The 12,017-nt window shown below is 45.0% G+C and overlaps 1 non-coding gene across 1 annotated transcript; it reads right to left on the reverse strand.

The window, feature by feature from the left end:
- Positions 1–9,719: 9,719 nt before the first annotated feature.
- Positions 9,720–9,844, reverse strand: LOC115293071. The gene has a single exon (XR_003909332.1). It is a non-coding gene; the product is annotated as a small nucleolar RNA SNORA71 (small nucleolar RNA).
- Between the last annotated feature and the right edge of the window lie 2,173 nt (positions 9,845–12,017).

The raw sequence follows: 12,017 nt of genomic DNA on the forward strand, positions 1-12,017 counted from the left end.
GGCCTACTAGGGAAGGGGACCACAACAGGTTATAATTTGGACTGAGAGGGCTTTGGGAACAGCCAGCCAGAGGGAAAGCAGAGCTTATGATGGGGTGGGTAGAAACCTTATCTTTAAAGGGCCAGATGGTAAATATGGAGGGTCACACAGTCTCTATTGCAACTACTCAACTCTGTCGCTGTTGCACAAGCACAGCCATGGACATTATGTGAATGAATGGGCATGGCCGTGTTCCATTCAAACTTTATTTACAAAAACAGGCAATGAGTGGGATGTGGCCCACCTGTCACAGATAGCTTGCCGACCCCTGGTTTGGGACCAAAAAAAAAAACAAAAAAAAAAAAAACGGCGATCAGAAGGACTAGCAGGAGAATCAACAAAAAACCCAAGAGTTTTTCCATGAGAGAGTCCATTTTAAATGTTTGCTTATGTCTACAGCCTACTCAATGTCTAGGAAAATCATTTCTATTTTCCTTCCATCTTTTTTCTTCCCAAACTGCAACTTTTGAAAGGTTTGAAACTGCGTTCAGGAAACCGGGGAACCTTGGGGGTTCAGTTGGTGAAGCATCAGACTTTGGCCCAGGTCATGATCTAGAGGTTGGTGAATTGCAGCCCAGATTGGGCTCTCTGCTCTCAGCATGGAGCCACTTTGGATACACTACCTCCCTAGCTCTCTGTCCCTCCCCAGAATGCACATGCACGTTCTCTCCCTCTTTCTCTCTCTGTCTCTCTCAAAATGAATAAACATTAAAAAAACACACTGAGATTAGTAAACAGAAGGGTGGGAAAAGACAAAACTTGAAATCAATTTGGAGTTTTGATAAAGGCGCTGGGCATTTTTAACAATTGAATTGAGATTGTGATATAAAGTGGCCGTGGATTTTTTTCTTGACTTCAAGTGAGCAGAAGAGGCAGAGTCTGGTTAGTGTTCACCCAATGGCAGAGAAAGAGCATTCTCCTCTGAATAAATTGTAAAGGGACAGTGAGAGGCACCAATAAAGAGGCTATCTTGTTATCTTGTATGTGCTCTACTTACTTCAGGCAGGTCTTGCATTTGTATTTGTGGGTCCTTGTCTGGGATGTAATCTAAAAAGGTTCTCAATGTTGGGGAATCTCCAAAGAAGCCAAGAGAAGTGCCTCTTGAGAGAACGGTTGAGTTTTGAATACCAGTGGGGGCTAGAGGTCACAGAGCTGAGACAGAAGCACCCAAGGGAAAACATCCCTGCCCTTAATTCTCTGCCCTCCACGCTGTTCCAATCACAACAGGCTAGAGAACAAAGCCCAAATAGAAGTTCATGGAGGGGCAGGTGGAGAGGCAGGAGAGGGAAAGAGGATACGCACCCCCCTTCCCTGAAGGCAGTAGTGGGAAGCTTGGGGGTGCTTAGAAACCCCACCTTTGAGGGATGCTTTGTTTTGTTAAAATGTGACTTGATTGTCTACATTTTGAGCTCAGAATTAAGACTGTTGGTGACTTAAAGGGACTGCAGGCCTTTCTGGAAACTAAGACTGGACAGAAAAGTCACAGACGGTCTTACGTTGCGTCCAAAGGTGGGAAAGGACCATTCCCACGGGGCAAGACTGAGAGAGACCAAGCAACAAGTCTCCGCAATGCGAACCGCGAGTTCCACACGTTCAGCCTGCTAGCTGACCAGGCAAACGTGGAACGGGGAGGGGTTCCGAGGGTCCTGGGCGTGGCCTCCCACCCCAGCTGTCTCCCAGGGAAAGCGAGGGCTTTCAGGTACGTAGTTGGCCAACCTCTGCAGGGCAGAACCTCAGTTTGGAGATTCTGAAGAAAACAGCTTAAAACTTCCTCAAAGTGTGACGACACCAATTAATGACTTCTTAGCATTTCCTTGGGATGTGCCACAAACTGGTACTAGAGCATATTCTGAAATGATGCTATGTTTCGGGGGTCAGCAAACTTTTCCTCTAAAGGGCCAGGTAGTAAATATTTTTGGTTTGCCAGCCATACAGAATTTGTGACAGCACTCAGCCCTGCTGTTCTAGCTTAAAAGCAGCATACCTAAACAAATGGGTATGGCTGTCTTCCAGTAAAAGTCTGTTTAGACAAATAGGCCGTTGGCTTGTGGACCCGAGTTTGCGGATCCCTGCTACACCGTGCTAAAGCATCCGTTCCCTGCCAGAACCACCTGTCCCACCAGCTCTGCTCTCTGCCCGTGGGGTATGGCAGGGTTCAGGCCCATGATCCAGGGGTGGACATGGGACCCAGGTCTGGCCAAATATCATGCGTATCCTATGCTCACTATGATGAACGTAGGGGTGGGTCAAGGCAGTCAACGTCAAATTAAATCAAATTAAGGGGTTTTGCTTGAACAGCTCTGGATGTCAGGTGAGAAGGACGTATGCCTACAATGTTTGGACCAGCAGGTAAAAAGAGTCTTCCTGTTCTTGGTGGGATTCCCCTAATACAAGAGTCTGTTTCTAGGATAAACCTGGGGGGCGTATGGACGTCTGACTGGGAAGGTAGGGCAGCCAAGCAGAGGGACAGTGTCGAGCAAAGTTCTGCAGCTCTGGCTAAGTTCTGGCGGAACGTGAGGTGGCTCTGGACACAAGGTCAACAGCAAAGTCTTTCCCTTCCGGGGTGAGGGAGTTGGGGCATTTATATCTCTGCTCCTGTGAGCCCCTGTGAGTTAAGGTCCGCCCCTGGGGACTTTACAACCAGGAATGTCTGGCTCTTAGGGCAGCAGCCGGCAATGCTCGCTTCAGGGCCGGAGGGCAAGGAAGCATGGGTAGAAAGTGACAGGGCAGCAGGTTAGGGTGTCTGAGAGCCATGTGGGGGAAGCCGAGTTTCTGCTACATTTGCTGGAGACGGACACGAACAGAGAAAGAAACAAAAGGAAGAGATGGGGAAAGCATGACGTCTGAGGATAGTTTTTGAACCTGTGTGTAGTATTCCTAAAACCCTAAATCACCCCTGGGTTTAGCACTTATATGGTGGAGTTTGGGAACCATTTGCGTTTTCTATTACCTCCAAGCAAAGTGTCCGAATTGATGGAGACAGACAATTCGTTAGCTCTTGCCATAACCCAGAGGGGAAAGGAAACAAGCCTTAATGGAAGGTACAGTGGCCTTTGGATCTCCAGTCTTGGAAATACCTTCTCTCAGCTGAGCTTTTTGTCTCCATTTCTGTTCTTAAGAACAGCCTGACTGTGGAATTGCAAGGGTAGGAGTCTTTCACACCCTTCTAACAATCCAGCTCCTGAGAATGAGGGAGGGTCTGAAAAGTCTGACCCCAGCTGGGAATGCACCCCAGGTACACTCTAGACCTTAATAAATAATGGAGCACAAGTGGAAAGAGAAGCAAGAAACGTGGGAAATGTGATATCTCAGTTCTGGGGCCCGGCGGACCAACTTGGCAGTCTTGGATAGAAACAGATTAAGTGTGAGAAATCACTCATCCCTAACATACGGTCGTTTCTTACTCTGCTATGGTGAGTGGCATTCAGCCTCAGTAAGTCACAGACAACAAAATGTGCATTTTTTCACTTCAGAGGATTTAGCCAGTTCATTAAGTATGAAAAGAGGGAGGCTGGTAGGTAAAAGACCAAGCTTTCACTTCAGGGAATTCTGGTTGAGCCTCCAAGAAGCGCAGTTCACATGTCCGCTCCGGACCTCTCCTGGATAATAGCTCACATCAGAAAACCACCGTAAAGGATTTGGCAAGCAGGGACTGAGGCTGGGGGTACAATGGGCAGGGAGTTACGGGAAGTCTCTCCTCCCATCCTCACGGTTAAGGAAATTCTTAAAGATACGGCAGAAAACGTGGAAACTGATTTGAAGTCACTTCATATTTCTGGAGAAACAACAAACGCTGTGCCCACAAAGAAAGGTGATGGTCACGGAGATATCCTTCCCCACTAACCCTGTATGTGTATTCCCCCTTTTCTTACATTTAAGTGAGTCTGCTTGTCACCAGGGTAGCAAATCAGGAAGACATTCAGAGATTTGAAATGTCAGTGTATTCAGGGCTGGATTTACCAATAGGCAGATTGGATGAGGGTAAACTGGTTATATAGCTAGTGTGAATGTCTGCAAGTGGTTGTTTTTCTAATGTTACTATTCCAATAAAGACCTCAACTTCACCCGTGAGTAGCTGTGTGACTTAGGTAAGTGAGTCCTTCGACCTTTAAGCCCTAATAATCCCATCTATTATAAAATAATGAAAGAATATATCCCATAGGGCTCATTTTGAGAATTAAATGAGAGAATCCAGGTAAGGTATCTTCACATGCTAAGCACCAGGTAAATCTTGGTTAGGATAATACAAATGATTATAGTTATTATCGTTATATTATTATTACTAAAGCAGGTATGAAACTAAAGAATTGCAAAACCTACTTTCCATTTTCAGTCAGGCTTCCAAGTTCACCCTTCTGAGCATTCATCCTCAATATTGGCAGCAAGGAGAGCACCTGAACTTGAAGTTAGAGATCTGGGATGCCGTCTCTGCACGGCTACTTCCTAGCCGTGGAAATCTATACCAGTTACTTGAAGGTGTCTGAGCCTTCGTTTCCTTATCTGTAAAGGTGAGGAATGCCCATCTGTCATAGAGATCGGACCCACAGTAGCTACCACTGTGCCTGGTGCACAGGAGGGGCAGACGGACATCCTGCCTCATGACTGCAACTTCCTGGGTGTCTAACGGCTCTGTCTTTCTTGGGAGGGCCTATGCCTCCCCTCCTCAAGTCACAACCTCAGTTCTCCAGATTCTGGGTCTCTTTTGAAATTTTAAAAATATTTTATTTCATATGGTTTTTAAAAAACACGTTTATTTTATTTATTTTGAGAGAGAGAGAGCATGAGCAAGGGAGTGGCAGAGAGAGACAGAGAGACAGGGAGAGACAGAGAGAATCCCAAGCAGGCTCTGCACCATTAGCTGGAATGTGACATGAGGTTCAACCCCACAAACAGCAAGATAATGACCTGAGCTGAAATCAAGAGCCAGAAGCTCAACTTTCTGAGCCACCTGGGTGCTCCGATTGTATATGTTGTTGTTTTTATTAAAGTAAGCTCCAGGCCCAGTGTGGGGCTTGAACTCATGACCCTGAGATCAAGAGTCACTTGCTCTACTGACTGAGCCAGCCAGGTGCCCCTCCAGATTCTGTTCATCTCTCTCTCAGTTTGATGGAGCAAAGCAGTGGAGGCACTAATATCATTCATTTGTTCATTCATTCATTCAAGAATTGTTTTTGATCACCTACTAGGTGCCAGGCACTGGGAGTACAACAGAGCATAAAACAGATGAACGACCCTGCCCTTTGAGGACAGATTTTGAATTGATTTGTCTGTCACCTTCAGAAAACTAAGTAAATAGAACGCACAGCCTGTGGGATGGGGATACCTCTTAAGGGAAAAAAAATTAAGTGTAGAAGAGGGATAGGAAGCATGTGTGTGTGTGTGTGTGTGTGTGTGTGTGTGTGTGTGTGTGTGAATTTTAAGGAGAATGCCCAGGAAGGGCTAACTGAGAATTTGACTTCCAGGAAGGGCTAACTGAGAATTTGACTTTGAGTAAACACTTGAAGAAAGACAGCAGGTAAAACATGGAGGAGGTAGGTGGAGAGAGGTAGGTGTTCTCCAATTCTACAATCCTTTATATAAACAGGCAACCTACGTGACAGGATTTTTATATCAAATTCAGCATTACTACCTTTTACTCTTAAATCAAAGTTTATTCGCCTTTGGCCATACTTCCAACATACAGATGGGATTCAAAACTGCTCCTGGGAAAACCAAGTTAATACCTGCTTCTGACAGGATAGTGCTGGCGAAAACCTCCACTTCCCCACTTAGCTATAGCTGAAAGCACCCTGATTTTCAATGATTTCCCCTGTCCTCAGACCTGGAGTCAAAAATCTTTCCTCTCTGGGTGATTAGGTGGCTCAGTCAGTTAAGCATCTGACTCTGGATTTCGCCTCGGGTCATGATCTCATTGTCCTGAGATGGAGCCCCACATGGAGCCCGCTCTCTCTCCACGCCCCTCCCCACTCTGCCCCTTTCCCCTGCTTTTTCTCTCTCTCTCTCAAAATAAACATTAGAAAAAAAAAAAGCTTTCCTTTCAAACATATCCTTAGCTGTCTCCAACCCAGTCTGATACTCTGAAAGGTCATGGTCCATTATAACCAGTACTTACAATTCCTTAATGATAGTTGCCAACGCTTACACAGTACTTAGAACGCTCCAGGCTCTTTAAGGGCTCTCTATTGCTACTTTGTCTTATCTTTTCCACAAACCTGTGAAGCAGGTTCTTTTGTTATCATCATTTGGCAGATGAGGAAACTGAGAAACAGAAAGATGAAGTGAATTGCCCAAAGTCATGCACCTTGAGAGTAACAGAGGTGGGATTTTGAAACCAGTTTAACCGTATCAGTGATTTCCAAGCTCCCATATGCAGTGGACTCTCCTGAGAAGTATGTTAAACTCAAATCGCTGGGCTCCACCCCTTGGAGAGTCTGATTCAGTGGGTCTGGGCGTCTCTGACATGTTCCCAAGCGGCCCCCCATTTGAGAACTGAGTGCTACATCATCCCACTTCCAGTTGGAGGGGACCCACCTTTTCAGGAGCTCTGGAAAAAGAGAACAAGGGCTGTCCTTAAAACAAACAAACAAAACACCTTCCCTCTGTTTATTGATAACAAGCTGGGGAATCAGAGTGCTTGCATTAAATTCATTTATGGTACTCAACGCCTTTTAGTAGCTCCCAACTCAGTTTAGTGTATAAGACAATGGCATCGATATTTTTAAAGAAAGGCAGATTCTGATCAGAGGAATCTGGGAGTTTTGAAGGTCCACAAAAATAAATACATAGAAGGTAGTTAAAAATAACAGTCCCCGGGGGGCCTGGGTGGCTTAGTCGGTTAAGCGTCCGACTTTGGCTCAGGTCATGATCTTGCGGTTCGTTGGTTGGAACCCGGCATCGGGCTCTGTGCTGACAGCTCAGAGCCTGGAGCCTCTCTTCCCATTCTGTGTCTCCCTCTCTCTGACCCTCCCCTGTTCATGCTATCTCTCTCTCTCTTTCTCTCTCTCTCTCTCTCAAAAATAAATACAACTTAAAAAAAAATAAAATAACAGTCCCCAATAAGTCATGCCTCTGTGTCTGTGCCTCTCTGTGATGTGATACTCCTTCCAGTAAGAAGTGGAATCTGTGTAGTGTGCATTAAGAGACATGAATTTAGGGCCATGACATTGGCTATCAGTATCGCACAGAGTCACTCCTTTTTATTAGCTCTGTTGTATCCCTTCAGGTTAGGTCACGAATAATTACACTTGCTAAGAGAGCTTTAGATGAACACAAAGATTTCTTCAGACAACGGACTTTACCAGCCGACTTACCTAACTAGGATTTAAAAGCATTACTTTGTTTTCCGGGATCTTTTATGGGTGTGCACGCATATATGGATGCCATCTATTTTATGTAATGATCCTGGTTTTTCATTTGTGTTTGTCATATGAAATTTTATTTTCAGGTAAATGGGATAATTTCCAAGTCATATTCACTTATAGAAAAAGTAAGAACAAATGTGGCACAGAAAGCAAATATATGTGGCAAAAGCCATGATGAAAAAACATGTTCGGAGGTGTGTGTCCAGGGTCTGCTGACCTCACAGACCTCCAGCCTCCACTCTTCAGAGCACGTGCACCGATGGTCATGGGACCACTGTCCTGGGTCAGGCTTGTCTTTCCTTGTTCTTCCAACCTCATCCCAGGCTCCTTGGAGAGAGGATCTTGAAGGCTTTAGACCATGTTGAAGAAAAGCACTGCTTCCTACGGAAACACTCACCCTTCTCCTGCCTCCTTCCCCAGTTAGCGTGAGGACCTAGTGAAAAAGCTCTTCTGAGACCCGTAAGCTTCTTACTCTTACGTCTTGTTTAGGGCTGAGTGTACCTTCTTGTCCGGGAACTCCTGAGACCCTGCAGGGCTGAGAAGGCTGGTGACTTCCAGCTCATTCTGAGCCCTGGGCTGTGAGAAGCAGAGCTGTCAGGGGCTTCGAGTTTCTTTGGATCGTGTTATCCCCACTCACCAATCTGGGAAGACACTAGCTCAGGGCTAGAGAGAGAGAATTTTAAAGAAACTCTCTTTAAGATGTTTTTGGGTTGTCTGAAAAGGGCATACATGTAGCAGAAAAGCAGAGGAGGCAGGAACTCTAAATATTCAAGCGGTTTACATTTAGTCCGTTGTATGTGCCCAGTCCTGTGACATGTACTGAGGCTAGAGAAGTCAACAAAGCACACAGGGACCCTGCCCTAGTGGTGATGACATCCTAGTAGCAGAGACATTGTAGACAAATCGGTAAAATTATATAGAGAATAATACCAGATAGTGACAATAGATATGAAGAAAAATTAAGTAGCTTGAAGGGATTAAAAACAAGGGTCTATGAGTGCCTCCAGTGTGTGTGTGTGTGTGTGTGTGTGTGTGTGTGTGTGTGCAGGGCACTAGTTTAGAGTGGCTAGAAAAGCCTTTTTCATGGGAAAATACTTGAATAGAGACAAGATAAAGTATTTCCTAGTTAGAGACTTGATTGGCGGGATATGGGCCAACTTCAGACCACAGATGTGATGTGTCTGGATGACATGCTTGACCAGCAGTTCACATAAAATCTGGATTTGGGGCTTCTCTTAAAATAGTTCCAGAAGCAGCACTGGGCCCACTGGACAGCACTTTGCTGGAGGGCCAGCCGCCATCCTTGGACAAACCACACGCTCTCTGACTGGCCTGCTTCTCTCGTGTACTTTATCGGTCTGGCCTCTATGTGTACTTGAGTTTGTTGGCTTTGGTTCTCAGCAGATCAGAGAGCAAAGCAAAAATAGCAAGGATTACTTCTGCCTCCAAATATTATTAGCAAAACAGTCTCTGCTATGTTTTAACATATACATTTGGAAGACTATGCTATATAGCCTATTTGCAAAATGCATTATTCACTCAATAAACATTTTTGATGTAGAGGCAAAAATAACCAGGATGATAAAAGCAATGTCCCCTGCCCTCAAGGGACCCACAGTCAAGTGGGCAAGACAAATATTTGAAGAAGGAATCGTAACGCTATGAGTGACAGAGTGCTAAAGGAGCACCAGGTTAAGAGTTTAACTTTGCGGAGTGGAATGGTGGGCATGGGGGTAGGGGAAGCATTCTAGAAGAAAAAAGGATGACTAGAGCATGGAGATGAAAGAGAACAGGGGACTACCCCTGTGACTGGAATTCCCCTCACTCCGTCCTTACCCATTGTCCTGCCCTGCGGTGCCTTTTTTTCTCTAGAGTTCTGATATTTCCATTCTTACAATCTCACCTTTATTGAAGGTAAAGCCAAGAGGCAGGCAGCTTCCCTCCCGTCCTGTTCTTGGAGAGTTTGGGGCAACGCTGCAGAAGAGGGTGGGAGACTGCTTCGAATTTCCCACTTCTCTCCTGGAAATGCCTCAAAGAGTCTGTTAACCAGTGATCTCCAGTGTAAAGTGGCACCAGCAAGGTTCCTGTCACTTAGTGCTGCGTAACCAGCCACCCCAAACTGGAATGTCCTGGAACAATTTATCTCTAGGTTCCATGTGTTGACTGGACTCGCCTGGGCGGTTCTTCTTTGGCATCTTTTATGTAGTTGCAGTCGAAAGGCCTGGGGCTGGAGTCATCTGGAGGCTCAGCTAGGGCTGAATGTCCACCATGGCTGCCTCCTTCATGTATGTGGCGCTCCAATGCCTCTCCTTGTGGCTCTTGGTCAAAGCAACCATGGGACAGGGTGAGCCCTTCCAACATGGGGAACCGCTTTCAGCAGTTCCTCCCCCTGCAGTCTCAATGACCAGGGTGCTGGCAGCCCACTATCCCTTTCAAATGCTGGAGTGACATGAAACTTTTAGAGCCTTTTCTTCCTCTTCGTGGGATTTTATTGAATTTACATGACAGAAACTCAAAATATCTGTGACAAAAGCCAGATAGAACTCTCAACTTCTCTAATCGCATGAAAGACATGTGAAGTAGACGATACTAACCAATATTGCTTTTCCATGAGAATCAGGGACTCAGGTACACGTTACTGTGGTGTTCTAATGATGAATTTCTCTTTCCCTTATTCCCTGCATGCTTATTAATTGGAATTTTGTAAAGGACAGTTGCCTTTTCTTTATTTAATCTTTACACAGCCCTTTTCTTTTTTCTTTTCTTTGAAGACCATTTCCTTTATGGCATTGCAAAAGGCTCCCAGACTCACCTTTTATTTTCCTTGCTCCAATGCTGGAATCAACCACTTTTCCAAGAAACCCCAGTTTCCTTTATTATAGAATGGTATTTCAAAGTCAGATCTAGGTACTAGGTTGCTGCTGGGATTTCACTGCTTCTGAGACTTGTAAGCAGTCTTGGGTAGGAGAGAGAGCTAAAGAGTAGACATATATATCTATTTATCTATTATAACTCATGCAGACACAGATCTGTATTTATTTGTTTCTATTCCTCTGTGTACATGTTTAAAAAATCATGAGTTTACCCTGAGACTTGCCACTGCAACACAGCACAGTGGGGTCCTACCTTTTGCTTGTTCGTAACTTCTGTTCCTTCTCTGAAACAAGAAATGTGACCCTTCTGATCATTTGTGTTGTAAGATACTTCCAAACGTTTTCCTCAAAATAGCTGTAACTTTTTGCATGTCGATCAGAGTTTTAGCTGCTCTTGAATACGCTTGAGCATGTGATATTGCAAAGTTTAAAATTTTAACCATTTCAATAAATATATATTAGTATCTCCTTGGGATTTTAATCTGCATTTCTTTGATGACTGATGATGTTGAACATCTTTTGGGGTTTTGGGTTTTTTTTTAGAGAGTGAGAGAGAGAGCATGTGTGCAAGCTAGGGAGAGGGGCGGGGGGAGGGGAGAGAGAGAGAGAGAGAGAGAGAGAGAGAGAGAGAGAGAGAGAGGATCTTAAGCAGGCTCCATTCTCCACACAGAGCCCAACACAGGGCTCAATCCCACAACCTGGGATCATGACCTGAGCCAAAATCAAGAGTTGGATGTTCAACTGCCTGAGCCACCCAGGTGCCCCTGTTGAATATCTTATACTTATTTGCCATCTCTATATCTTCTTGGTGAAGTGTCCATATAACTTCTTTGTTCATTTTTTTAAACTGATATGTTTTGGGGCACCTGGGTGGCTCAGTTGGTTGGGCGTCCGACTTCAGCTTAGGTCATGATCTCACGGTTTGTGGGTTTGAGCCCCGCGTCGGGCTCTGTGCTGACAGCTCAGAGCCTGGAGCCTGTCTTCAGATTCTGTGTCTCCCTCTCTCCCTGACCCTCCCCTGCTCACTCTCTCTCTCTCCCTCTCTCTCAAGAATAAATAAAACATTTAAAAATTTTAAGCTGATATGTTTGTTTTCTTTGTTTTTTTTATAGCTGAATTGTGACAGTTATTTATATATTCTTGACAAAAGTTTTTTTATTGGTTATGTGATTTGCAATTATTTTCTTTCAGTGTGTAGCTTTTTAAATTTTCTTAATAGTGCTTTTTAGGGCTGCTGGGTGGCTCAGTCTGTTGGGCATCTGGCTTCAGCTTAGGTCATGATCTCATAGTTCATAGGTTCCAGCCCCGGGTCGGGCTCTGTGCTGACAGCTAGCTCAGAGCCTGGAGCCTCCTTCAGATTCTGTGTCTCCCTCTCACTCTCTCTCTCTCTCTCTCTCTCTCTCTCTCTCTCTGACCCTCCTCTGTTTGTACTCTCTCTCTCTGTCTCTCTCAAAAAAAAAAACCAACATAAAAAAAATAGTGCTTTTCATAGAGCAAAAAATTTTTTATTTTGATAAAATCCATTTTCTTTTGGGGCGCCTGGGTGGCTCAGTTGGTTAAGCATCTGACTCCAGCTCAGGTCATGATCTCATGATTTGTGGGTTTGAGCCCCATGTCAGGCTCTGTGCTGACAGCTCAGAGCCTGGAGCCTGCTTTGGATTCTGCTTTGGATTCTCCCTCTCTCTCTGCCCCTTCCCCATTCATGCCTGTTTCTCTCTGTCTCAAAAATAAATAATAAAACATC

The sequence above is a fragment of the Suricata suricatta genome, chromosome 5 (genome assembly GCF_006229205.1).
Source record: "Suricata suricatta isolate VVHF042 chromosome 5, meerkat_22Aug2017_6uvM2_HiC, whole genome shotgun sequence".
Classification (NCBI taxonomy): Eukaryota; Metazoa; Chordata; class Mammalia; order Carnivora; family Herpestidae; genus Suricata; species Suricata suricatta.